The 24,521-nt window shown below is 41.0% G+C and overlaps 1 protein-coding gene across 4 annotated transcripts in view; it reads right to left on the reverse strand.

The window, feature by feature from the left end:
• The window catches only part of MGAT1 (alpha-1,3-mannosyl-glycoprotein 2-beta-N-acetylglucosaminyltransferase), a 334,206-nt gene that overhangs the window by 82,008 nt on the left and 227,677 nt on the right, over nt 1–24,521 (reverse strand). For 2 of the 4 annotated variants that reach the window (XM_044084355.1, XM_044084358.1), the window contains exon 1: nt 2,866–3,006. The exons of the other annotated variants lie outside the window; for them this stretch is intronic. The gene's annotated coding sequence lies outside the window, so the exon portion shown is untranslated. Of the gene's footprint in view, nt 1–2,865; nt 3,007–24,521 lie in introns of those variants that run through there. 4 annotated transcript variants of the gene reach the window in all.

Here is a 24,521-nt window from a genome sequence, read left to right on the forward strand (position 1 = left end):
GCAATGATCTCGCACCAAAATTCTAATGGACTGGACACTGTAAGTTCAGATATTATTCTTTTACCTTACAGTTAATCATAGTCAAAGATTATGTGGTGCTCAAAGGAAATGCCATAAACGTGTACTTCTAAGGAAGGAGATATGGACACAAGGCAGGAAAAGCTAGCCATCTGACGAGCTCAATCATCCAAAAGCCACACACACACACACACACACACACACACACACACACACACACACACACACACACACACACACACACACACACACACACACACACCTCTCAAAGATGAGGGCAAACATTTGTGCAAGGAAAGGTGAAAAAAACCCATGTGATTCTTGTGGATGGATCAGTGGGTACATATCTAGATTATTGCATCACCTCAGCCAGTCAATGGGCTAACTTTATTTTCATCAACAAACTGCTGTCAAATCAATTAGTAACAGGACATCTACCAACACCAAACATCTTGAGACTGCAGAATGGAGAAAGCTACTGATCCCCCTTAAACAGTTGCAACTGTATATCTTCTTCACGATCATACCAAGCCATTTATAAAAAAAACATCATGATAAAGAAATGTGGCAAAGGAAACAAACTTTGTCAGCACATATGAAAATGACTGTAGACCCCACAATCTGTTCTACACCCCCAAAGGATTCAAGGTTTTCAGATAAATCAAGAATAATCACACGTAAATAATTCTAAAAAATATAGTACTTTTAAACCTGCAAATATTAAACATGCAAAACCTGTAGGTTTCACATCTGTTGCTTACATAATTTACAATCCTATAGATGTTTACCAATTTAAACACATACTTTCCACAACCCTGTATACTTGATCTCACTAGATACAAAAGCTTATAACATTAATCATAATCTCAAATAATTCAAAAATTACCGAGACATATCAATAAAACTGAGTAAGAAATGTTAAATTACATTTTTAGTAGTAATGCAGCGTTAAAATGAGAAATGATACAATCAGAAAAGTCTGATGAATATCCAGCATGGTAAGAATAACTACAGTTAAGGAAACTGATTTGGGATGACTGGTGGCAAGACAAGCAGCTCAGAAACTGTCAGCCTTCTACCTTACTATGTATAGCCACACACAGTGTAACAGCTAAAAAGAAATGTGTTTCCAGAGTCTCAGTCCTAACTTATGTACCCAGACATACGTCTCTGAATCACTTACCCTGACTTTCAATTACAATTTTTGCAAATATGCAATTAATCACTTGTCTTTGTTTTAACTTCAAGGAAAGTCATCTGCAAGGGTTAGATGAACAGGTTAGGCAAGTCTTAAAGGTATGGCATAGCATGCCTTAGAAGGTCTCTTGCCTTATATAAGTGATTACAACTGATTTGGTAGAAGATGAGTAATGAACCTGTTCCATAAACACAGAGATCTTCTTCACTAAGGAAAGGGGGGAAAAGTCAAGTGTTTTCTTCATGAGCCTACCACCAAATCCTAGCCAGAAAGGAGGACCAAATATGGTGATATATACCTCAACATCAACATAACAGTAAACCTTGAGCTGTAGGCTACTTACTGTAAGAGTCCTCAGTGCAGGCTACATTGAAAGCCTGGACATGTAATTCTACCTTGGCCACACAAGGTCAGGATTTGTTTGGAGGTTTAAAAAGTAAACAAGCTATCCAAATAAACTAAAAAGAATACACAGTCAAGGTGCTACAAAATATGAGCATTTATCTTTCCAAACAAAACTGAAGGCAAAAAAATTTGAAATAAATATAATACCAATAATAATGTCCTGGCAGCGAAACAGCTTACACGAGTCAACATCTGCTCTTTTACATCTGTACAAAAGCCTATGACAGAAATTCCTTATAGTACAGAAGCCTGTGACAAGACTTAAATTTACTTTTACAGTGTTCTTCATTTTTAGGCAGGCAATCGGACATCTTCAGGATGAGAAGTATATTTATTGGGCATTTTTTCAATTAACTTTTTATGCTAGAAAGAAAAGGGAAGCAAATCTCCACCCCTAAACAATTCCCTTTCAATTAAGAAAAAAAAAAAAAAAACACTGGCATCCTGTTTGGCTTACAGGGGAAAAAACAATTGCTGGAAGTAGTTACCACTGTGCTGATGTGGCATCTGTAGAAAGATATATTTGTATCCGGCTTATATCTGTAATCTAAAGGCAAACAAAGCGAGTAAAGTGAAGCAATGTGTCAGATAAGTAAAGCCTTACTCATCTACAGTATAAGAAAACAACTGTAGAAACATCTCTAACCATAATCAAAAGTTTTATTTTATGTTTTTATTTACTTTTGCACCTGGTAACATATACACCTCAGAAAAGAAAGAAAAACAGAAAAAAAAGTATATGAAGCATCAACATAGCTATGATTCATTCTTCTTGGCACTTTGGGTAACCTAACAGGTTTTCTTTCATGTATCCACATACCTTTCAAATTAACATGCAACTGTTAAAAAAAAAAAACATGATGCAAAGAAGCAATTCATACAGTACAAAAACAGGTGGGAAAAGAACATTTTGTTTTAAATGTAAACCAAAGCAAACTTAGGAAACTATTACTAATAGTAAAGCTTAACAGTATATCTTGTATGACATATGGCAGACTGCAAGGCAGATGAGCTCAAAACAAGTAACTGTGAAGTTGTTAAATGAACTCGGACATCAAAGAAGGAAACAACAATATACAGTTCTGGACTGAGCAACTCACCACACACACACACACACACACACACACACACACACACACACACACACACACACACAATAAAACTTAGGCAGTGAAGTACAACCCCAGGAAGAAAAAAAGACATACACAACACAAAGCAAGTATCTTGCCAGTTTTTGATCTCACCATTGCACCAGCAGACAGAGCTTCTCCATTACATATCACAGTCCATGGTCTGCTTGTTCAATAGTTTCTGCATAGTCTCTATCTTTCTTCTTATTCTCTCTCTCTCTCTCTCTCCTCTTCTCAGCTCAAGGAGTTAATCTCTACTTCAAATCAGGAAACGTGTCATTCTAGTGTAGGTTAGCAACAAGGAAGACAGGGTAGAGGTCAAGGAAACTCCTACAATCATCAACTCTGTGTTACCGCCCTCTTCATGATCACATTAACTCTCTCCAGTCATTTCATACTACCCTGCTTTGAACAGTACTGTACAAATGTCATGTTGTTTAAAATTTGTGTATGTGGAAATAAAGGATAAGAGACTGTCTACTCTCACAGCTTGTCTGCCATAACAAAAGAGAAAATATACAGTCTGTTGGCATCCAGACACATTTTCAGCACCCTGCCTAGAACTTTCAGAATAAAACATTAAAAGTTTGGATCTGCTGTCTGCCGTTCATCTCCTGTGGAGCCAGTCTATCAACAAATCTGGCAGTCTGTCAGCAAAACTGCCAGCTACAGGAAGTAGCTAGACAAGAACACTACCAACAGCTGTACAAAGTCTACATAAAAAATATACATGCATACATATTGTATGCATGCACTACATTATATGCATACACACACAAACATTTGTGTTTGTGTCTGTGTGCATGCATACAGTTTATATACACACACAATATAATGTAAATACATACAACCCTATACATATGCCCATATATGGGCAAAACAGTGGTACAATGAGTAGCAATGAGATACTCCAGTTCAGTTCCTGGATGGGTGCCTATGAAGTCTTCCATGTATTTGCACAAGTTTTCACCAATTGCTCACAGTTCCTCCAACATTCTAAAGACATTTAGGAGGTATATTAGGAACTTTAAATTGTCAGTAGGGGTGTGTGTGTGTGTGTGTGTGTGTGTGTGTGTGTGTGTGAGAGGGAGAGAGAGAGAGAGATACAGATAAAGACCCGACAACCCACCCCTATTTCCCCTCTTTTTCTTGAAAACTCTGCCAACAGCAGTGGCTGCCTGCAGGATCACTGTTGGGGTCAGCAGAGGCTAGAGAGAGAGAGAGAGAGAGAGAGAGAGAGAGAGCTTGATTTATATATAGATGTAGCTACATACCATGCTGGTGTGAATGACCTGAGACGTACCTCCCTGGACTACATGAAGAGAGACAGAGGAGCTCTCCGAGCATGTAGCCCAGGCCGGTATGACCCTGACCTTGAGTAGCATCTTACCCTCACCAAGAATGATGCTACAATATGAAGACAAGATGATCAATTAGAACAATTGGCTTAAGTATTGGTGTCATTCAAAGGGGATCCAATGCCTGTCTGCCTGGGATGACATGCTCGACAAGCCACAATGCTTCGCTAAGGACGGCTTGCACCTGTCACCCCTGGGCTTTCGGATATTGGCAAAGGCTCTTGCCACCCCCATAGTGCCTTTTTTAGGCAAGGTTCAAAAGACAAACCCATCTCCATAGGTATCACAAGGGATAAGAAACTAAGAGTAATGCTACTCCACGCCAGAAGTCTAAACCTCAAGATGCATGCACTCGAAACTCTCCTTAGCATGGAGAACATAGATATCTGTGCAGTAACAGAAACCTGTTTCAAGGCTCCCGAGAGCACCCCAGCACTACCATGTTATACCTCATACCATGTTTTTCGGCCCCAAAACTTGGACCAAACCACAAAAGGAGGGGGAGTATCAATATTCGTCAAAGATACCCACACCTCCAGGTTGGTGGCACAGCACGAAGCATCAGAGACTATCCATGTGCAACTAACAGTGGTTAAAACTGCCTTCCAGTTTATAGCCTGCTACAGACCACCCTCCCAAACCCAGGAACCCCACTCGGCCTTCCTGAGAACACTGGAAAATCTGAAGGTCTCTCCAAACACCATTATACTGGGCGACTTCAACTACCCTAACATAGACTGGGAGCATTACTCTAGCGCCAACACCCTAGCCCAAAGGTTCCTAGAATTTATAAACTCAAATGCTATGGAACAACTTGTTGCCACTCCCACAAGAGGGGAAAACATACTGGACCTGATCATCACCAACATGGGGACTAGATCACTAAATTAGATAAACTAATCTCACTAGATATTCACATCCCGACCCCAGCCCCTGCCCAGAAAACCACAGTGAAAAACTTCTCTAAAGCAAATTTCACACTCCTCAAAACCGAGGTGGAATCCTTCAAAGCCTCCAGGCCTGTGGAAAATACAGTCCAGACCGCAGAATCCTTTATAAATGCATTCTATGAACACCTTCAGGAATGCATGGATCATGCAATCCCAAATAAAACCAAGACCCAATCCTCCACAGTTAGGCGTCCTGTCTGGTGGACCCCAGCCATAAACAAACTATACAATAGAAGGAGGAAGCTACTACATGACACAGCAAAATCCCAAAAAGGGAAGGCATCTCTGATCAGTATTAGCAAAAAACTACGGGCACTCATAAAATCGTCTAAGGCCAGCTTCGAGAGAAAAATTGCACATGACACTAAGGATGATCACAAGGCTTTCTTTAGTTATGTTAGGAACCTGGGTGGGAATTCCCAGATATGCTCAGAATTAGTCCAAAATGACAAAAAATACACCGAACCCACAGACATTGCCAACATCCCAGCTGACAGGTTCAGTGCAAACTTCTCCTCCCCTTCCCCACCAATAGGGCAAATAGCTATCCCAGCAGAGTGCTGCCCCCCTGACATCTCAGATGCTCAGGTAAGAGCCGCCCTCTCCAAAGCAAAAAACACAGCATCAATGGGAACGGACGGTGTCCCGGGCTGCGTCCTACATGAACTCCAAGAAGAACTAAACCCAAACATAAAACTACTGTTCAATCTCAGCCTTACTACAGGATATGTACCCAAAGAGTGGCGTACAGCAACAGTGGTCCCTCTCCACAAAGGTGGTGCCTCAACGGATCCTGGAAACTATCGCCCCATAAGCTTGACTAGCTTGGTCTGCAAAGCTATGGAAAGGATCATCATGGACCTCATAAATAAAGATATTGGGGACCTACAGACACTGGGTCCTAACCAGTTCGGCTTTGTTAAGGGCAGATCCTGCCTCTTAAACCTGGTCTATTTCTTTGAAACAGTCACCAAGGCCATTGACGAGGGGAAGGTGGTCCACACAGCCTACCTGGACCTTGCAAAAGCCTTCGATAAAATACCCCACTCGGGCATTATAGATAAGCTCACCAGCTTAAATATAAACCCCTATGTCACTAGATGGGTTGCAAACTGGCTCAAGGACAGAACCCACATGGTTAGAATTGCTGGAGCCATGTCAGACTCCAAACCAGTTACAAGTGGCATCCCACAAGGCTCAGTCCTGGGAACTCTCTTGTTCGGTATATATTTCTCGGAGGTACAGGCTAACACGAAGGACTGTGGCTGACCAAATTCGCAGATGACTGCAAACTGGGCGCCATAATCGACTCTCCAGCCGACACAAGCATCCTACAAAAGGGCCTCAAGAAACAGACAACTGATGCCAGAGCCATGGCCTCAAGCTAAACGCCAAAAAGTGTATAGTCATCCCTTTTGGCAAAAAATAAGTGCCCACAAATTACCACATAGGTGGTAATCCTTAAGTACGGAAGAAGTAATTAGGGACCTGGGAATGCAAGTTGATAGCAATCTCTCATTTGACAACCACGTGGCCAAAGTAGTTAGAAAAACATTTTATATAGCCCACCTAATCATGAAGATATTCACATCTAGATCAGGGGAGGTCATCGTGCCTCTTTACTCATCCCTCATCAGGCCCATAATTGAGTACAATGCCCCTTTTGGGATGTACCTTACCAGACACCTGCAGCAACTGGAAAGACTCCAAAAGTACCTCACCAAGAGGATCAAAGGGCTAAAACAGATGCCATATGCTGCCCGGTTAAAGAAACTCCAGCTCTACTCAGTGGCATACCGCCTGCTCAGAGGCGATCTGCAGCTGACGTATAAAGCCATGTCCAACCCGGAAGTAATGGACATGCTGCACCTCAGAAAATCCAAATCCCATTGAGCTACACGCTCGAGAGACTTGAACCTCAGCACTGAAATAAATAGGACATGCTGCAGGGACAGATTCATAACAGAGAGGCTCCCTTTACTATGGAATAAAATCCCAGTCCAGGTTAGGCAGAGTCCCTCATTGATTCTCTTCAAGAGGAGTCTTGATGAGTGGATGGGAGATCATAGGTTTACCCCGGGTATCACTTCTGTGTCACTGTTAGACAGAGGCACAGTATACTAACCTCGAAAAAGGGCATAGCAAAATTAATTTAAAATGGGTGGCGAAAGCCAAACACACTCTGGCTAGGCTTATAAATGCCCTAGGGCAGATAGCCTAGTATGAACCTATGAACACACACATATATATATATATATATATATATATATATACACACACACATATGTCTGTATGCATGCCTGTGTGTGTGTGTGTGTGTGTGTGTGTGTGTGTGTGTGTGTGTGTGTGTGTGTATATATATATATATATATATATATATATATATATACATACATATATATATAAAACACACACTATAGATATATATATATATATATATATATACACATATATATATATTTATATATATATATATATATATATATATATATATATATATACATACATACATACATATATATACATAATGTTGTTCTTCTTTCGGCTTTTCCCGGTTAGGGGTTGCCACAGCGGAACTCCGGTCCGCTAATGATCGGCAGTAGATTTTTATGGTGCAGAGGTGCCAGCTCGATGCCCAACCTTCAACGAAGGCACTCCCATTTACACATGTCTTTCCAACGCCACTCGACTGCGGGGAGGACATGCAGACTCCACACAGAAGGCACACCAGCCAAGAATCGAAGGGGAGAACCTCTTGCTGTGAGGTGACAACACTACTGCTGCACCATCGCGGCTTCATATATATACATAATGCATGGATCTTTATGTGCATATACACGTACATACATTTACAGACACATACACACAAATACAAGTGTGTGTATATATTACACCCACATATTTTATATATAAATTAAAAACAACAAACTCTAAACCGGCACTGGAACGTAAAAATACCAAAATAACAAAACGACTAGTTAGCACTCAAAAAACGGATAAAAATCCATGTTAAAAAATACATGGTTAAGCACTTTCGTCAATAAGACATCATCAGAATCATGAACAAAACTGAGGAAGTAACCTATAAAAATACATAGACTGGTCCTATTATGGGGGGGGGTCAAATCAGTGAGATGGAAAACATTAAAAGTGTAACACAGAACCAATCAGAAGTTCCTGCCAATCAGAATACAGAATTGCTACTTTCATCCAATGGTAGACGTCTCACAGGATGAGCAAACAAATACAAACAAAACCCAGGAACTTGATGTCAACAACTTAGAAAAACATATATCATACAATTATTTAAAGTTTTGACGCTCTAAGTTTCAACTCACTGGTAATTGAAATGGCATCATTTAGCCCTGGGAAGTTCACAGCATCCATATGCAGTGGCTAATGTATTTCGTGATGTAGTAAATGATTTTTCCAGTCCCCCAAAAAAAGCTGCTATGTTAATTTTCTCCAAAATACAACACTTAGACATGGAGAAGTTATGACTGCGAGAAGCTTATTTAGCCAACAACTCCTGTCATCATTCTTCAAAATGCATACACATGCTGATAAATTCCTTTATTAAAGTTATTGTTAGTTTTTCCAATACAGAATGCTTGGCATGTAAAACAGCTAGCTGTGTACACAACCTTGTCCGTCATACAACTGTACCATCCTATAACCATCCACCTTAAAACTTTTTCAAAAATTACAGTGTTGAAATAAGTCTCATTATAAAGGCACTGATGACAGAAGCCACACTTGAGTCATTAATGAGCCATTGTACAATCCCTTAAGAAGTCTTTCAAGAATGTTTTTCAAATTTGGCCAGTTCTTATAAGTAAATGTTGGTACATCACCAAAAAGAAATAAAGTTCTCATCATAGTGAAGTATAAACCAGTTTTTAGAAATTATGTTATGAATATCTAAAGCATCCAGTGAATAATGTAGAACCATGTTATTAAATGTTAAGGAAGTGGAAGGAGGATCTGGTGCTGGAAATTGAACCTGAAGTTTCCCATTATTAGGTAACAGTTCACCCACTAAGCCAAACTCTCTACTAATGGCTGCTGTATTAGCATTACTGATTTATTCACAATGAACCTCAATAACTTTCCTAATAATAGGGGCATATTTACCATTTCTTTCTTGTAGAATTAATTGGTAAAATTATTGTATTGGGATATCCTGCCTCCAGAAACATCATCTTAACAGTGTTAAAGTTGCTAAAAAGTACAGTTTTGTACCTACCATAAATGTAGATGTTCGAGGATCCACATTGCTGCAGTCCTAACTATTGGGGTAGTCCGCTGTCCAGTCGGCCCGAATACCAAAGTATATGGCTGACGTCGGTCAGGGCGCATTAGACTGACGTCAGTACGTCAGGGTACTAATGCGCATGACCGACGTCATATCCTCAGTCTTTTCTTGCCCCAGATGTCAGAAGACCCTGAAAAGATAAGGCCAAAAGCCAAAAACTCCCAACATACCTGCACCAAAATATATATACACAATATATACAAAATTAGCAGAATATAACCTCACCTACACAACCACCCCTAAACACAGAGGGGAAGGAGGGAGGGTAAATTGGACTGCAGCAATGTGGATCCTCGAACATCTACATTTATGGTAGGTACAAAACTGTACTATGTTCTTCATTCCACATTGCTGCAGTCCTAACTATTGGGTAGAATCCCAAAGCAGAGGTAAGGGAGGCTGGCAAATCATAAGGAAGCAGGAACTGCCAACATGCCTTGCAAAATAGCTGTGGCAAAACCAGCCCTAGACTTAGAGTAGAGAGGAAGGTGATAATGCTTAGAGAAAGTATGCACTGAACTCCAAGTAGCTGCCTCCAAAATATCCTTTGTTGCCACCCCCCTTAGAAATGCTGTTGAAGTGGCAGTAGCCCTAGTGGAATGAGGCCTAATCCCAGCTGGAATCTCCTTGCCATGATGGGAATAACAAAATGCAATGCAACACCCAATCCACCTAGAAATAGTTTGTTTTGACACAGGCTTGCCCTGCTTGAACTCAAAGCAAAAGAAACAAACAACTGCTGAGACTGCCTAAAATCCTTAGTCCTGCTCAAATAATAACGCAATTGCCTGTGTACATCTAAAGTGTGCAAAATCTTTTCCCCTTTATTTTGGGGATCTGCATAAAAAGTAGGCAAATGAATAGTTTGGTTTAAAGCCACACTAGAAACCACCTTAGGCATAAAGGAAGGATTAGTACGTAAAGATACCCTATCCTTATGAAAAATCAAAAAGGCTCCACTGCCATAAGGGCCTGCAACTCAGAAACCCTTCTTGCAGAAGTAATGGCCAACAAAAAGCAGTCTTCCATGACAAGTATTTCAATTCAGCAGTAGCCGAGGCTCAAAAGGTTGTAGAGTAAGTTTCTCCAACACAAAATTGAGATCCCAAGCAGGAGTAGGAGCTCTACGTGGGGGTCTTATATTCTTTGCCCCTCTAAGAAATTGCTTGAACAAAGGATGCGAAAACAATGGTGGGTCACAATCATAGTGAGCTGAAATTGCTGCAGCATGAATCTTAATGGAAGAGAAAGACAAACCTTTGTCCAATAATTCAGTAAGATATTGAAGAGCCACACTCAAATTTGGCTCAGAAATCTCCAAATTGTTTGCTGCACTCCAAAATAAAAATCTCTTCCATTTTTCATTACACTTTCCTTGTACTAGGTTTCCTGGCTTCCATAATCACATTTAAAACTTGTTGAGGAAGTTGAAACCTGCTGTCTTTCAAAACAGAATATGCCAGGCTGTTAGATGAAGAGAGTGAAGCTTGACATTGAGCAGGTGACCGTCCCTCTGAGACAACAGGTGTGGAATCAAGGGTAAAGGCCATGGAGGCTTCCTTACCAGACTCCTCAGTAATGGGTACCAGTGCTGCCGAGGCCAATCTGGAGCTATTAAAATCATCCTTGGCTTGTCTTGTCTGACCTTTAGAAGCACCTTTGGAAGAAGAGGCAGAGGTGGAAACGCATACACATGAAGATTTTTCCAACTGAAAGAAAGAGCATCCACTTTCCAAGCGGTGTGATGAAACCTCTTTGTGCAAAACTTTGGCAGCTGGTGGTTTAGTGGAGAAGCGAACAGATCTATGTCTGGAGTTCCCCATGACACTGTCAATTTTGAAATACATGAAGATCCAGTTTCCACTGTGGGGATCCATGATTTGTCTGCTTAACACATCTGCTAAGGAGTTCTGTGCTCGGCAGAAACCTTGCCTGAAGAGTTAGTTGCAAGCTGAGCGCAGTCTCCCATAAAATCATTGCTTGCCTGCACAATGGGTAAGAATGTGTTCCCCTTGTTTGTTGATGTACCACATGACAGTTGTGTTGTCTGTTAGAATCAACACCTGCCCTGGAAGAAGTAATTCCTTGAAAGCCATTAATGCAAACTGGACTGCTAACATCTCTTTCATGTTGATATGTAGATGCTGTAGTCTGGCAGGCCACTTGTCTTGTATCCACTTTCCATTTAGATGAGCTCCCCAAGCAATGTCTGAGGCATCTGTCGTTAGAATCTGACTCGCCTCTGGCCGGGTCACAGAGAGTCCCTTGTTTAGGTGACATTCCTGAGCCCACCACAAAAATTCCTTTTGAATGCAAGGTATTATTTGAATGACAGTGTCCAAATCCTGGCAGTGCTGTGTCCATACATTTTTGAGATACCATTGTAGCTTCCTCATATGCAGTTTGGCATTGGGAAGCACCAGAATACAAGATGCCATGAACCCTAAGGCTTGAAGGACTGTCCTTGCAGTCAGCCCGGACTGAAGAGATAGTTGATGGAAGTAACTGGAAAGATTCTTTTGTTTGTCCGGGGTTAAAAAGGCCATCTGGGCTGCAGTATTCAGTCTCACACCCAGAAAGCACATGTCTTGAGAGGGTACTAGACTGGACTTTATTTCGTTCACAGAATACCCTAGGCATCTTAGCACTGCTATGACATATTCCAGATGCTGTAGAAGGTCTTCCTTTTCTTGAGCCAGAATCAGGCAATCGTCCAAGTAAGGGTAGATTTGAATCCCTTTCAGCCTGAAGTAAGCTATCACTGGAGCCAGAACCTTTGTGAATACTCTGGGCGCAGTAGATAAGCCAAAGGGCAATGCAGAGAACTGATAATGAGAACTTCCAGCTCAAACGCAGATACTTTCTGCAACTTAATCTTATAGGCACATGAAGGTAAGCTTCCTTGAGATCTAAAGTTACCATCCAGTGATCTTTGCCCAGTAGAGGTAAAAGCTGTTGTAACGTCAACATTTTGAACTTGGGAATGTCCAGATAAGTGTTGAGGATAGATAAATCCAAAATTGGTCTCCACGTGTTCCCCTTCTTCGGTACTAGGAACAGGCGAGAATAAAATCCTAGGCCTCTTTCTGGCACAGGAACTGGCTGAATGGCCCCTATTTGGAGTAACAGAGAAATTTGCTTGTGCGCCTCTTGTCTTTGTAGAGGAGGAATGTCTGGCATGCCTTTGAAAGGAGGCAAGGTATGGAAATAAAACCTGTAACCGTGGTGAATGATATCCAGAACCCATCTGTCTTGGGTAATTAAATCCCAATTTTCTTTGAAAAGAGACAGCCTTCCTCCCAACGGTGCTGCCAGGCGAGAATGAACTGGCAGCCGAAAAGGCAGGTCATTGGGTCTGCTTACGAAAGGACTGACCCCTGCCCTCCCCAGAAGTCTGAGCAGGGGAACTCCCTGTCCTAGGCCTAAAAGAACCCTGAGCTCTGCCCCTACCACGTCTAGACCTACCCCTAGACTGGGAATCATAAGCAGGAAAAGTCCAACCCTTAGCAGGCCAATTTCTACTAAACTTGGAGGCTGCACTTGTAAAAAATCTTTAACAGTTTGCATAGATTTAGCCTTGTCCTCCATTTTCTTCAAAACTGCTTCCACAGGCGAACCAAACAACACATCAGACTGCAAAGGAGCATCCAAAATCCTTGTCTTAACATGCTCAGCTAAGTTCTGATCTCTCAACCAGGCGTGCCTCTGAAGAACAGAACCAGTGGCAGCCACCCTGGAGGAGGCCTGCACAGCATCAAAACCACATTGCAAGGAATGTTTACCCACCTGTTCAGACACATGAACTAAATCCTGCAACTCTTTACAGTCAATACCTTCCGCCAGAGCATCCACCTTAGATTTCAACTGTGAAAGAAGATAATTCTGATATTTTAACATGTGAAACTGACAATTCAATGCCCTCATGGCTAAAGTGGAAGAAGTATACACTTTCTTTCCCCATCTATCCAAAGCCCTTGCCTCTTTATCAGGAGGGACAGGATTTTTTAACAACTGAGGCCTTTACACCTTTAGGCCCCTGAGAGACAGTTTCGGGTCTGCCCTAGGACTCTTAAAAAGATACTTATGAGCTTCAGGCACCCTATAATACCTATCCGGCTTAACTGGGGCAGGAGGCAAAGAATCAGGATTCAGGCAAGCCTCTCCAAAACATCTTCCACCACATTCAAAACAGGAGGTATAGCTAAAGGCCTATGCTGGGGTAAAACAAGAACTCCCTAAGCCTTTTCCTGGAATCAGAGAAATCTTGGCCTTCCCATTTAAAATGCTCCCTCATGGAATGCAAAGTCTCTGAAAATGAAAAATCCTCAGGCGGAGAAGCTGAAGGAGTAGAATCATCCACATCAGAATCAGAATAAGCAGGGAACTCCTGCAAGTCTTCAACCGAAGACTCAGAAGCCTCGAGCATTGCTCAAAACTCTCAAGCTCAGGTTCCACCCTAGGCCTCTTATCAGGAGGGCATAGAACCCTTATCATAGTAATCAAATGTTCTCCGATTTTAAGCATATCTTTCTTAAGCAAAGACGCTCAAGCACTAGGAGAAACCCCACTGTAGCAAAACTTGGCCTGCCCCTAAGGAAGCCTTGGGAACAGAAGGGAGGCCCTAACCACCTTAGGAAGTGAGGGAAGAACAGCCACCTGAGAAGCCCCTCAGCCTGGCCTACTTCCTGAGAGGAAACATCCTGTAACAGTAAAGTCTCTCCCTGAGACTCCAAAGAAACACCTGGCAAAACCTCCGGCTCCACTGAGCCCTCTAAAGCACCGGCGTCTGGGACTGTCGGTTCTTCCCTCTAGGTTTTGATGTTTTGTCCTTGCGTTTTTAGCGAAGCGGCGGAGCATCCGGCGGCATTTTATAGTTACAACGCTTCCCAAACACTAACCTGGCACAGTCTAACCTTCTCTTAATAGTGCGTTTGTTAAATCTAGCACAAGAACGGCATCCAACAACGCCGTGCTCAGGCCCTAAACAAGGTATACACAAAGTATGGTAATCCCTATGAGGTATCTGTTTCCCACAAGAAATACAGTTATTCACTTTTTCTGACATCCGGTTAAATACTGAGGCAAGGAAAAACCAAAATATTCCCCAACGGGGTACTTAGCCAACTTTGATTCGGTCTGAAACTCTGACTTCAGAAATTTTCAGAACGCCAACCTGCACTCGCAAAATTGCTTCTGCATCGGACCATGCGGCAAAAAAGACTGAGGATATGACGTCGGTCATGCGCATTAGTACCCTGACGTACTGACGTCAGTCTAATGCGCCCTGACCGACGTCAGCCATATACTTTGGTATTCGGGCCGACTGGACAGCGGACTACCCCAATAGTTAGGACTGCAGCAATGTGGAATGAAGAACATCAGATGTTAGCATCAAATGTCAGTCAAGATAAAACAAATAAATTGACTTTTAACACCCTTTTTCTGATGTAAAGGGTAGTTGCTTTTAAAGTGCAGAAAGGTATAGTAGAATGTCAGTTTATGATAGAGATTAGTATTAAAAGGACCAAATGCACTCTTGGAGATCATAACATCCAAATAATGCATTTGGTCTGCATCCATGGAATACATAAATTCTAAAAAGAATGAGGAAGCCTGCAGATCAGAAAAACAAAACTTTTAAACTGTTCTTTACTATCTAACCATATGATAAGAATTCAGGTTTACAAAACCCTTCCTCAGTGCAAATTAAAACATGCTTATCACAGTTCCTTTAAATACACATCCTTGTTAACGCCCAGCCAATCATATACAATGCCCATTTAAACAATTTAGAAACAATTAATGATGTATATAGAAAATAAACAAAAAATATGTGTATAAAATCCATTTTAAACAAAACTGCCTATATTTAAGAACTGGTTTAAGGGTTACTGTTTGGTTAATACCCAGTGGGTTATCAGCCTGCAACCATAAAATCCACTCACATTCCTTAATCTCAAGTTTATTATTTAAATCACCCCCCCCCATATTCTTATACACCATATCAAAATCCCTAAAATTAAAAACATGTTAGACCATTCTCATTAAAATGTTTTGCTAATGCGTTGGTTGGGGCATTTCTTTTGATTTCTGACCTATGCTCTATTATTCTATCTTTTGAGCATCTTACAGATTTACCCACATAAAAACTGGAACAATCTTTACAAGTTCGGTTCATAGGTAGGTACTACGCTATTGGCCCTAGGGCCTATATAAGCCTAACCAAAGGTACCCTGGCTTTTGCCACCCAAGAAAATTATTCTCCTGTGCCACTGTCGAGCAGAGCCACAGAAGTGATCCCCGGGGTGAATTTCCTATCACTCATCCAATCATCAAGATTTTTCTTGAAGAGTGCTAATGAGGAGCTTTGTTTGATATAGATATGTAGTTTGTTCCAGAGTATGGGAAGTCTCGGGACAGGAATCTATCCCTCCAGCATGTTCTGTTTATTGTGATGATGAGGTTTAGGTCCCTAGAGCGTGTAGCTCGTAGGGATTGGGATTTCTTTAAGTGGAGCATGTCTAAAAGCTCTGGGTTTGACATAGCTTTGTGTGTTAGGCAGAGATTGCCTCTGAGTAGGCGATATGCAACGGAGTAAAGCTGCAGTTTTTTTGAGACTGTCTGCATAGGGCATCTCTGAGGCCAGTAATTCTCTTTGTGAGGTATTTCTGTGGCCTTTCCAGTTGTTGTAGATGTCTTGTGAGGTACATACCAAAAGGGGCATTGTACTCTATAATGGGTCTAATGAGTGATGAGTAGAGGGGAAAAATGACCTCTTTTTTCCTGGATGAGAAACCTTTTGTGATGAGGTGCGCCACGTAGAAGGATTTCCTGACTACTGTGGCGATGTGATTATCAAAGGAGAGACTACTGTCCACCTGTGTCCCAAGGTCTCTTATCACACTTTCGGTGTTAAGTAGACTACCACCTATGTGGTAGTTCATGGGTACTGAGTTTTTACCAAAAGGGATGACAATGCACTTTTTGGCATTGATCTTGAGGCCATGGCTTTGACACCAGGCATCTGTCTCAGCGAGGCCCTTTTGTAGGATGTCCACATCTTTTGGAGTTTCGATTATGGCTCCTAGTTTGCAGTCATCTGCGAACTTCATTAGCCAAAGACCTTCTGTGTTGGCCTCCACTTCAGAGAAGTAGATGCCAAACAGGAGAGGACCCTGGACTGAACCCTGTGGTACTCCACTTGTCACTAGTCTGAAGTTGGATTTGGAGTCTGCTACTTTCACAGTGTGCAAGGTATACAATATTAGTAGAAATACACATAGCAGTACATTTGAACATGTACGTTTTCTTCGTAATAGATGTATAAAATTCTGGTCCCCACTAATGCTAATGCAACAACAATAATTATGGCATGGATATGGTCCCATCCTCTTAAAATGCTTAGACATCACGCTAAATTTAGTGCCTTTATAGCATAACATTTGCTTTAAACGAATGAGTGTTTTTATACCGTACAGCCATCCTGTAATCCGTGCATTTCATGACCTTTGTGAACTACAATTGTATAAATATTATAGCAATGAAAAGAATGTTAGGAAGTTTTACAATATATCTTCTGAGGACTGTAAGGCATTGTGGTGACTGCAGGGAAACTATGATGTTATAATTAAAGAAGCAGACAAGGGAGGGGCAATTGTTTTAATGAATAAGGATGACTATTTGGAAGCAATGTATGCAATTTTATCTGACCAATATGCCTTTAAAGAGATATTTATACCAAACGTAAAAAGAATAAGTAATATTAATATTTCAATTTCTGACTTACAAGCAATGAACGATACTGATATTGATACATTCAACTACTTTACTGTCCCCTTTCCAGTGGTACCCATTTTGTATGGACTACCAAAAATCCATAAATCGATGGAAAAACCTCCAATGAGATTTCAGTCTCACTTTATTTACATAACTACTTGAATAAATACCTTAAATATGTGAAAAGTTTTATTAAAGACACGGGTGATTTTTTTAAGACAACTTAAGCAATGGTTTAACAATAGAGGGAGGTACCTATTTTTTATTTGTAGTACTGGATATTAAATATCTCTTTACAATAACCCCTAATTCTAGGGTCAAATCAATTAGAGCACTACTTTGTAATTATAGTCAGTTGTCTGGTAGATGGATAGAAACCATCTGTGAACTGCTTGAACTTGTTTTAGAGAATAAGATCTTTATTTTTCATAATAGATTTTATCACCAAATTTCGGATTTCGTGATGGGAACTCCCATCGCAAACACCTATGCAAATTTGGTACTTTATAAACAAATTCATGTTCCCATTTATCAAGGTCCAGATTTTTATTCACAGAAAGTAACTTTCTTTAAACATTTTGTGGATGATGTATTTTTTACTTGGAGGGCGGACATGATGAATTAGTTCGATATTTTGAATTTTTAAACAATAGTAGTGATTTCCTAAGATTTTCTATGTCTGCCTCACCCATTAGTATTGAATTTCTAGATGTGAAGTTATTTTTTGATGGGCATGAGATACGAACATCTGTGTAAAAGAAAGCTGTAAAAAGAAATATGTAGTTACACTAGAAGAGTATGCATGCATCCCACATCTTTAAGGGAATTACTACAGGACAATTTTTATCTAACACTAGATTGAACACTGAAATGGACAGATGCATTGTACAGAGGAATGGACGATTAATGAACTTCGAGATGGAGGTTATGATGATACACTATTTGGGGAGTGTGAGTAATGATGTTTTAAAAATGACGGACACCAAAACTGTGTTTTAGTGATGAAATAGTAATAAGTTAACCAAAGACTTTATCTAGTAATAATAATGTATTACATTATTTTCTATTACTTACAATAGATGCACGGATGGGTGTAGGATCAGACATCGGATCCGAACCAGCAACTAAGAAGACAGCTCCTGGGCTCAAGCTCCTCCTCTTCCCAAGATCCCTCGTTACCCTCACCCCTCAGATATAGTTTGCTGGACAGTAAAATGAGGTAGTGAATACTGCCTAAAAACACGAATGGCTAGAGATACATCCCTCCCTAACTCCCCAATCACTAAAAGAAGGTGGAAGGAGGGTGGGAACATGGTGAATAATGTCACTGGATAGCACAGATTCCAAGTTATGGTAAGTATATAACTCTATCTGATGCTATCCGTGTCATTATTGATCACGGATGGGTCAAAGCTCCCAGCTACTAATAACCATGGGAGGCCTCATGGAAGGATATGCCAGAGCACAGAATAACCAAATGAAGCCCTCCTCCTGGACATCAAGTCTAACTTGTAACGAGCAACAAAGGTATGGGGATTAGACCCAAGTAGCAGCAGTGCAAATCTCATCTAAAGAAAGTTTAGCCAAGAAGTCAGCTGTGGCTACCAACCTAGTAGAGTGAGCTTTGACTGGTCCTGTGAGCTCCAGGTGTCTGCTTTCATAAATATAAAGAAATACAGCTGGCGATCCAATGAGAAATGCACACCTTGGAAACCGCTTGACCTCTCCTGGCCTGAGAAAAGGCAACAAATAGCTGATCAGACTTTCAAAACCTTTCAGTCCGCTTAAGGTAAAAACGTAACTGTCTATGAACATACAAAGAATACAACTGATATTCTCCTCTATTAGAAAATTTTGGAAAGAACACAGGAAGTTGAACTGACTAAGATTCACCTCAGATGCTACCTTAGGGAAAAAGGAAGGATTGTTCCTGAGACACACCCTATCCTTATGGAATACCATGAAGGGAGGCTTTATGCACAGAGCCTGCAGTTTGGAGACCCTCCTGGCTGAAGTAATCGCAACCAGAAAGGCAGTCTTCCAGGCCAGGAATTTGAGGTCATAGGTCGCCTCAAGCTCAAAAGGTTTCTGCGTCAAACACTGCTACACCAGAATGAGATCCCAAGGGGAGGGGGATCCTTTACAGGAGGTCTCAGTAGAAAGATCCCTTTAAGGAAGGCCTTACACAGTCTAGAAGAAAAGGTGGACTTTCTTTCAAACAGAAGTTGGAGATAGCAGCCATGTTGGAGTTTAATCATAAAGAAACTAGCCCCCTGTTGAAAAGAAGAGACCAGGTGCAACAAGATGTCAGGGACAGAAGCTGAAAAAGGGTTTAGATTGTGTTGTTTTGCCCATATAGAGAATCTCCTCCATTTGCTGGAATACAGAGTCTTAGTAGATGGCTTTTGAGAAACCAGAATAATGGTCTTAACCAGGGAAGGAAGCCTGGACTGGGAAAGAATCATTGGAACTGGAGGTACCATGCAGTCAGATGATGGGACTGAAGGTTGAGAAGAGGAAGCCTTCAAGGATGGGAAATGAGATCCGGCATGGGATCCAATATCTAAGGTGGATATTTCAGATGAGACCAAAGGAGGGAAAAACATGCCTGATGAGGCCAGGAGGCGGCAATGAGGATGAGAAGAGTCTTCAGGTGATGAGCTTTCTGCAAGACTTTGGGAATGAGGGGAGTTGGAGGACAGACATACAGAAGTCCCAATGGCCAATCGTGAATCAGAGCATCCCTGGGTGACTCCCCAGTTTGGGGGATCAGGGCAAAGTATTTGCTGCATTTGTGATTGACAAGAGAGACAAAAAGATTGCAGCAAGAGAGACCCAGCAGTCGAATATCCGTGCCACTGACTGATACAGGGACCACACATGAGGACTCAGTATAGATCTGCTGAGTTTGTCAGTTAATACGTTGAAACTGCCTGGAATATGCATTGCAAGAAGAAAGTGCCTGGAAGACATCACCCATTCCAGCACTCTCATGGTCTCTCTGCACAGGAGATAAGATTGTGCCCCCCCCCCCCCTGTTTGCTGATGTACCAGATCACCACCATGTTGTCTGACTGAACTGCAATGGTCCCAAGAGGGAGACTGTCTTGGAAGGCTTGGTATATTAGAAGGACTGCTCTCATCTCCAGGACACTGCCGTGCAATTTGGTTACCAAGGGGGCCCACATGCCTTGAACAGTCCTTACTCGACAATACCCACCCCCCACACTCCAACATGCCTTTAACAGTCCTTCCTCGATAACACCCCACACCCCAACAGGGAGGTATCAGTGGTCACCGTGGCTTGGGGTTGGGGAAGACAAAAGGGTCTACCTAGAAGAAGGTCCTGAGCTTGGAGCCACCAAGCAAGGTGATGTCTGCAGACTTGAGAAATCCTGATGGTCATGGACATGCGATGAAGATGAGCCGACTATTGCACCTCTAGGGTCAATTGTATAACTCGCATGTGATATCTGGTGAGAGGGACTAACTGAATCACAGCCGCCATTGAACCTAGTGCCTGCAAGATTAAATGGACTGTGGGACATTCCAGATCCAGTAGAAGATGGACCCGTTCCCAAATCATCTCGACTCTGCATGGTGAAAGTGCTGCAGGCTCTGACACAGTGTCCAGAAGGGCCCCGATAAATTCCAGGCTCTGACACAGGGCAAGATGAGATTTGGGCAGGTTGACTATGATGTCTAGGTCCTGAAAGAGACTGAGTGCATAATCCGTGGCCAGTGTGAGTTGATGCCTTGTGGGTGCCATGAGGAGCCAATCATCCAGGTATGGAAATACCTGGAAGCCTTGCAGCCAGAGGTGGGCTGCTACCACTGCCACACATCTGGTAAACACCCGGGGAGCTGGGGCGAGTCCAAAAGGCAGCGCTCTGAACCAATAGAGATTAGCCCCTAGCCAAAAGTGTAGGTATCCTCTGGAGCATCTTGTCGACTTTGATGGGATAGTATTCATCCTTGAGATCCACTGAGCACATCTAATCATCCTTGTGCAGAAGAGGCGGAATGGACTGAACAGTGACCAGCCAGAACTTAGACTTCTTGACCGGCAAATTTAAAACACTGAGGTCCAGAATGGGATACAGGTCCCTGTTTTTTGAGGCACCAAAAAGAAGGGAGAGTAAGTTCCGGACACTTGTTGCCCTGTTGGGACCTCATGGATGGCTCTTTTTTGAAGGAGATCTTGAACCTCTAGTAGGGCCAACTCCCTTTGGCGGGGTGGAACATCCAGGAGAGATTTGTGAGCTGGAGGGGACTGTAAAAAAGGTATGAAGTAACCCCTGGACATGATGTTTAACACCCACTGATCTGAGGTAATACTTATTTAATGAAAAAACACATGAAGATAAATCCAAAAGAAACACCAACAACGAAAACTGCAGCCAACTGGAAAAAGTTTTTACTTCTTTTCAAACAGATTCTGGTACCTCGGCCTTCGCCTTCATTGGAATAAATTATTTTAAATCACACCAGCTTATATATACACCAGTCATTTCAATTAAACAATTAAATAAGTTCATCAATTAAGCAGTTTAAGAAAACATTCAAATTTAACATGTATTATTAATCTATAATATTTATCATAACATATTACAAACTTTTATACATTAATATTTAAATTTCTAAATTCATGCCATTTGGAAACAGAGTTTTATAATTTATTATAAAGTTAGATTCCATTCTCAGTAATTTTTTCTGAAAATTAATGTTTGCCCCCCCACCCCCCTCTGGTTTTGCCAAAACACTAAATACAAGATCCTCACAACTACCATCATGAAATTGATGAAAATGGTTGGCTACTGGACTATCCAGTCTACCCCTCCTGATATCTCCCATATGTTCCATGATTCTCAATTTTATTTTTCTTTTTGTCTGCCCTATATACCATTTTCTTACTTCACAATTACAACCTAATATATAAATCACCCCAAAGGAATCACAACTGAAATGATCAATGGCATTATATTTAACGCCATTTATCATATTGCCATCCAAATTCACAATTTTACAACATACTTTACAACATCCACAAGCATAAGCTCCAGCATTATGAACCCTAGCCCTCCTACCTTTATGCCTAACCAACTCTTTTAAATTACTGCATCTAGCATAAGAGAAAATGATATCATTAGGGATAATAGTTTTCAAAAAATCATCATTCATAACCATAGGCCACATACTATATATTATTTTTCTTAATATAGGTGAAAAAAGTGAATACCTATTTACAAAAAATATTTTATCCTTAACTTCCATGTTATTACAATCATTACAAGCTAATTCTAAAAATTCGCCATTTTCCCTAGTATTCACACTTTTAATATTCTTTCTACCTATATTTTGATGAACCATTAGATGTAAATTTAAATCCCGTTCAACTCTATTTCTATGTGACATAATATTATCCCATCTGTATCCTCGATTGTTTAATTTTTCACAAATTACATCAAATTCCCTCTTAATATTCCTAACCTCTGAAGTATTGGCAGCAATTCTTTTAAATTCTCCCAAAGATAATGAGTTAATTAACTGAACACTATGCATACTAGTGGCATGCAAAAAATTGTTTACTGCCGTAACTTTATGGAAGGGTTTATGTTGTATCTTCCCATCATTACCAACATAAAATTCAACATCCAGAAACTGGATTGACCTTGGCTTCACTTCAAAAGTAAAGTCCAAACCACAAGAGTTTAATTTCAAAGTTGAAATAAAATCATTAAACTCCATTGAATTACCCTTACACAAAAATATTAAATCATCAATGTATCTCTTGTAAACAATCACATTTTTCCGAAAAAAATTAGTAGTGTACAAAAATAAATTTTCAAAAAACCCCATAAAGATTATGGCATAAGAGGGAGCAAAACTAGCACCCATTGCTGTCCCTTCCCTTTGTAGATAATATTTTTTATCAAATTCAAAAAAATTGTGAGTAAGACAAAATTCCAGTAGGGAAATAATATATGTTGTTCTGGGTCCATCTCCCAAAAGTTGATATACTGCATCTAAACCCCATTTGTTACAAATAGATGTATATAAAGATTTTACATCAACACTTGCCCAATAAAAATTATCCTGCCATAATATTCCCTTAAAAGTATCACAGACCTCCTTTGTATTTTTAACATGGGATGGGATTCTTGTAATATATTTCTTCAACACAGAATCCAAAAAAATTCCCACATTTTGTAAAAAGGCTCCTTTTCCACTAACAATCGGACGCCCTGGAGGATTATTTAAATCCTTATGTATTTTAGGTAAAATAAAAAATTTTGCAATACTGGGATTCTTAACATATAATTTTTTCACATCCCCTGAGGAGAAGAAACCCAATCTTTCCCCTCTGTCCAGTAAGTCATGTAGGGCACTGTTGAATTCCAAAATAGGATTATTCAAAAGGGAAGCGTAAACATTGTTATCCATCAAAATGTTTAAAACTATAGAATTGTACTTTTCTTTATTAAATACAACCCAATTGCCCCCCTTGTCTGACTCTACAAAAACATAACGGTCACTAAGCTCTCTTATATGACATAATGCTTGCCATTCTCCCTTTGATAAATTGAAATCCATTGCTTTTTTCTTAAACAAACCATATTCCTTCATAATTAATTTCTTCACAACATTTTCAAAAACAATAATGGTCTGATTAATTTTGGCAGGCAGCAGCGCTGGTTCTGTGGACCTCCTCTGCCTCTGGGGCAACATCTGTTGTCAAAACTCCCTTCACTGGCCAGAGGAAGAGGATTCCTGTGGAGCATCCTGGAAGAAATACTGAGACCTGCAGAACCACAGTTTCTTACTACCCCTCTGATTTTTGTAAAGGATCGTTGCGGAGTAGAGAACTTGATCACGACCACGGACAGATTTTTCCCTCCAGCTCACTATGGGTTAAAGCTTGACCAAAGGGCCAGAGTTGACCCGTCAAAAGGGGCGTTAGTGAAGGACACCTTGAAGGGTTCTGCAAACTTTCAAAGGCGAAGCCAGGCATGGTGCCGAATAGCAATGCCAGTGCCAGCCGCTCTATAGGTGACCTCCACCACAATGGAGATCAACCTCATCAAGGCATTAGGCAGGCAAGTCAGAGCAGACAGCTTTGGAGAGACCAATTTGACTCTCCGGAGGTAGCAACTCAGAAAGGGAAGTGGAGAGCTCTGATACAAAGTCCCTTTGCAGCAGAGTAAAGTGTGCCATGTAGCTGTTTGCTCTCAGTCCGAACGTAGCGGAGGCAAACATGAACTTCCCAAACTGGTCAATCGCCACAGACTCCCTGATCGGGGGATGCACCATGGAGCTCTATTCGGTAAACTCCTTTTTTGTAGCTGCAGCCACCACAACAGCATCAACGGG

This window comes from Protopterus annectens, chromosome 9.part0, assembly GCF_019279795.1.
Source record: "Protopterus annectens isolate FY-2018-M chromosome 9.part0, PAN1.0, whole genome shotgun sequence".
Lineage (NCBI taxonomy): Eukaryota > Metazoa > Chordata > Ceratodontiformes > Protopteridae > Protopterus > Protopterus annectens.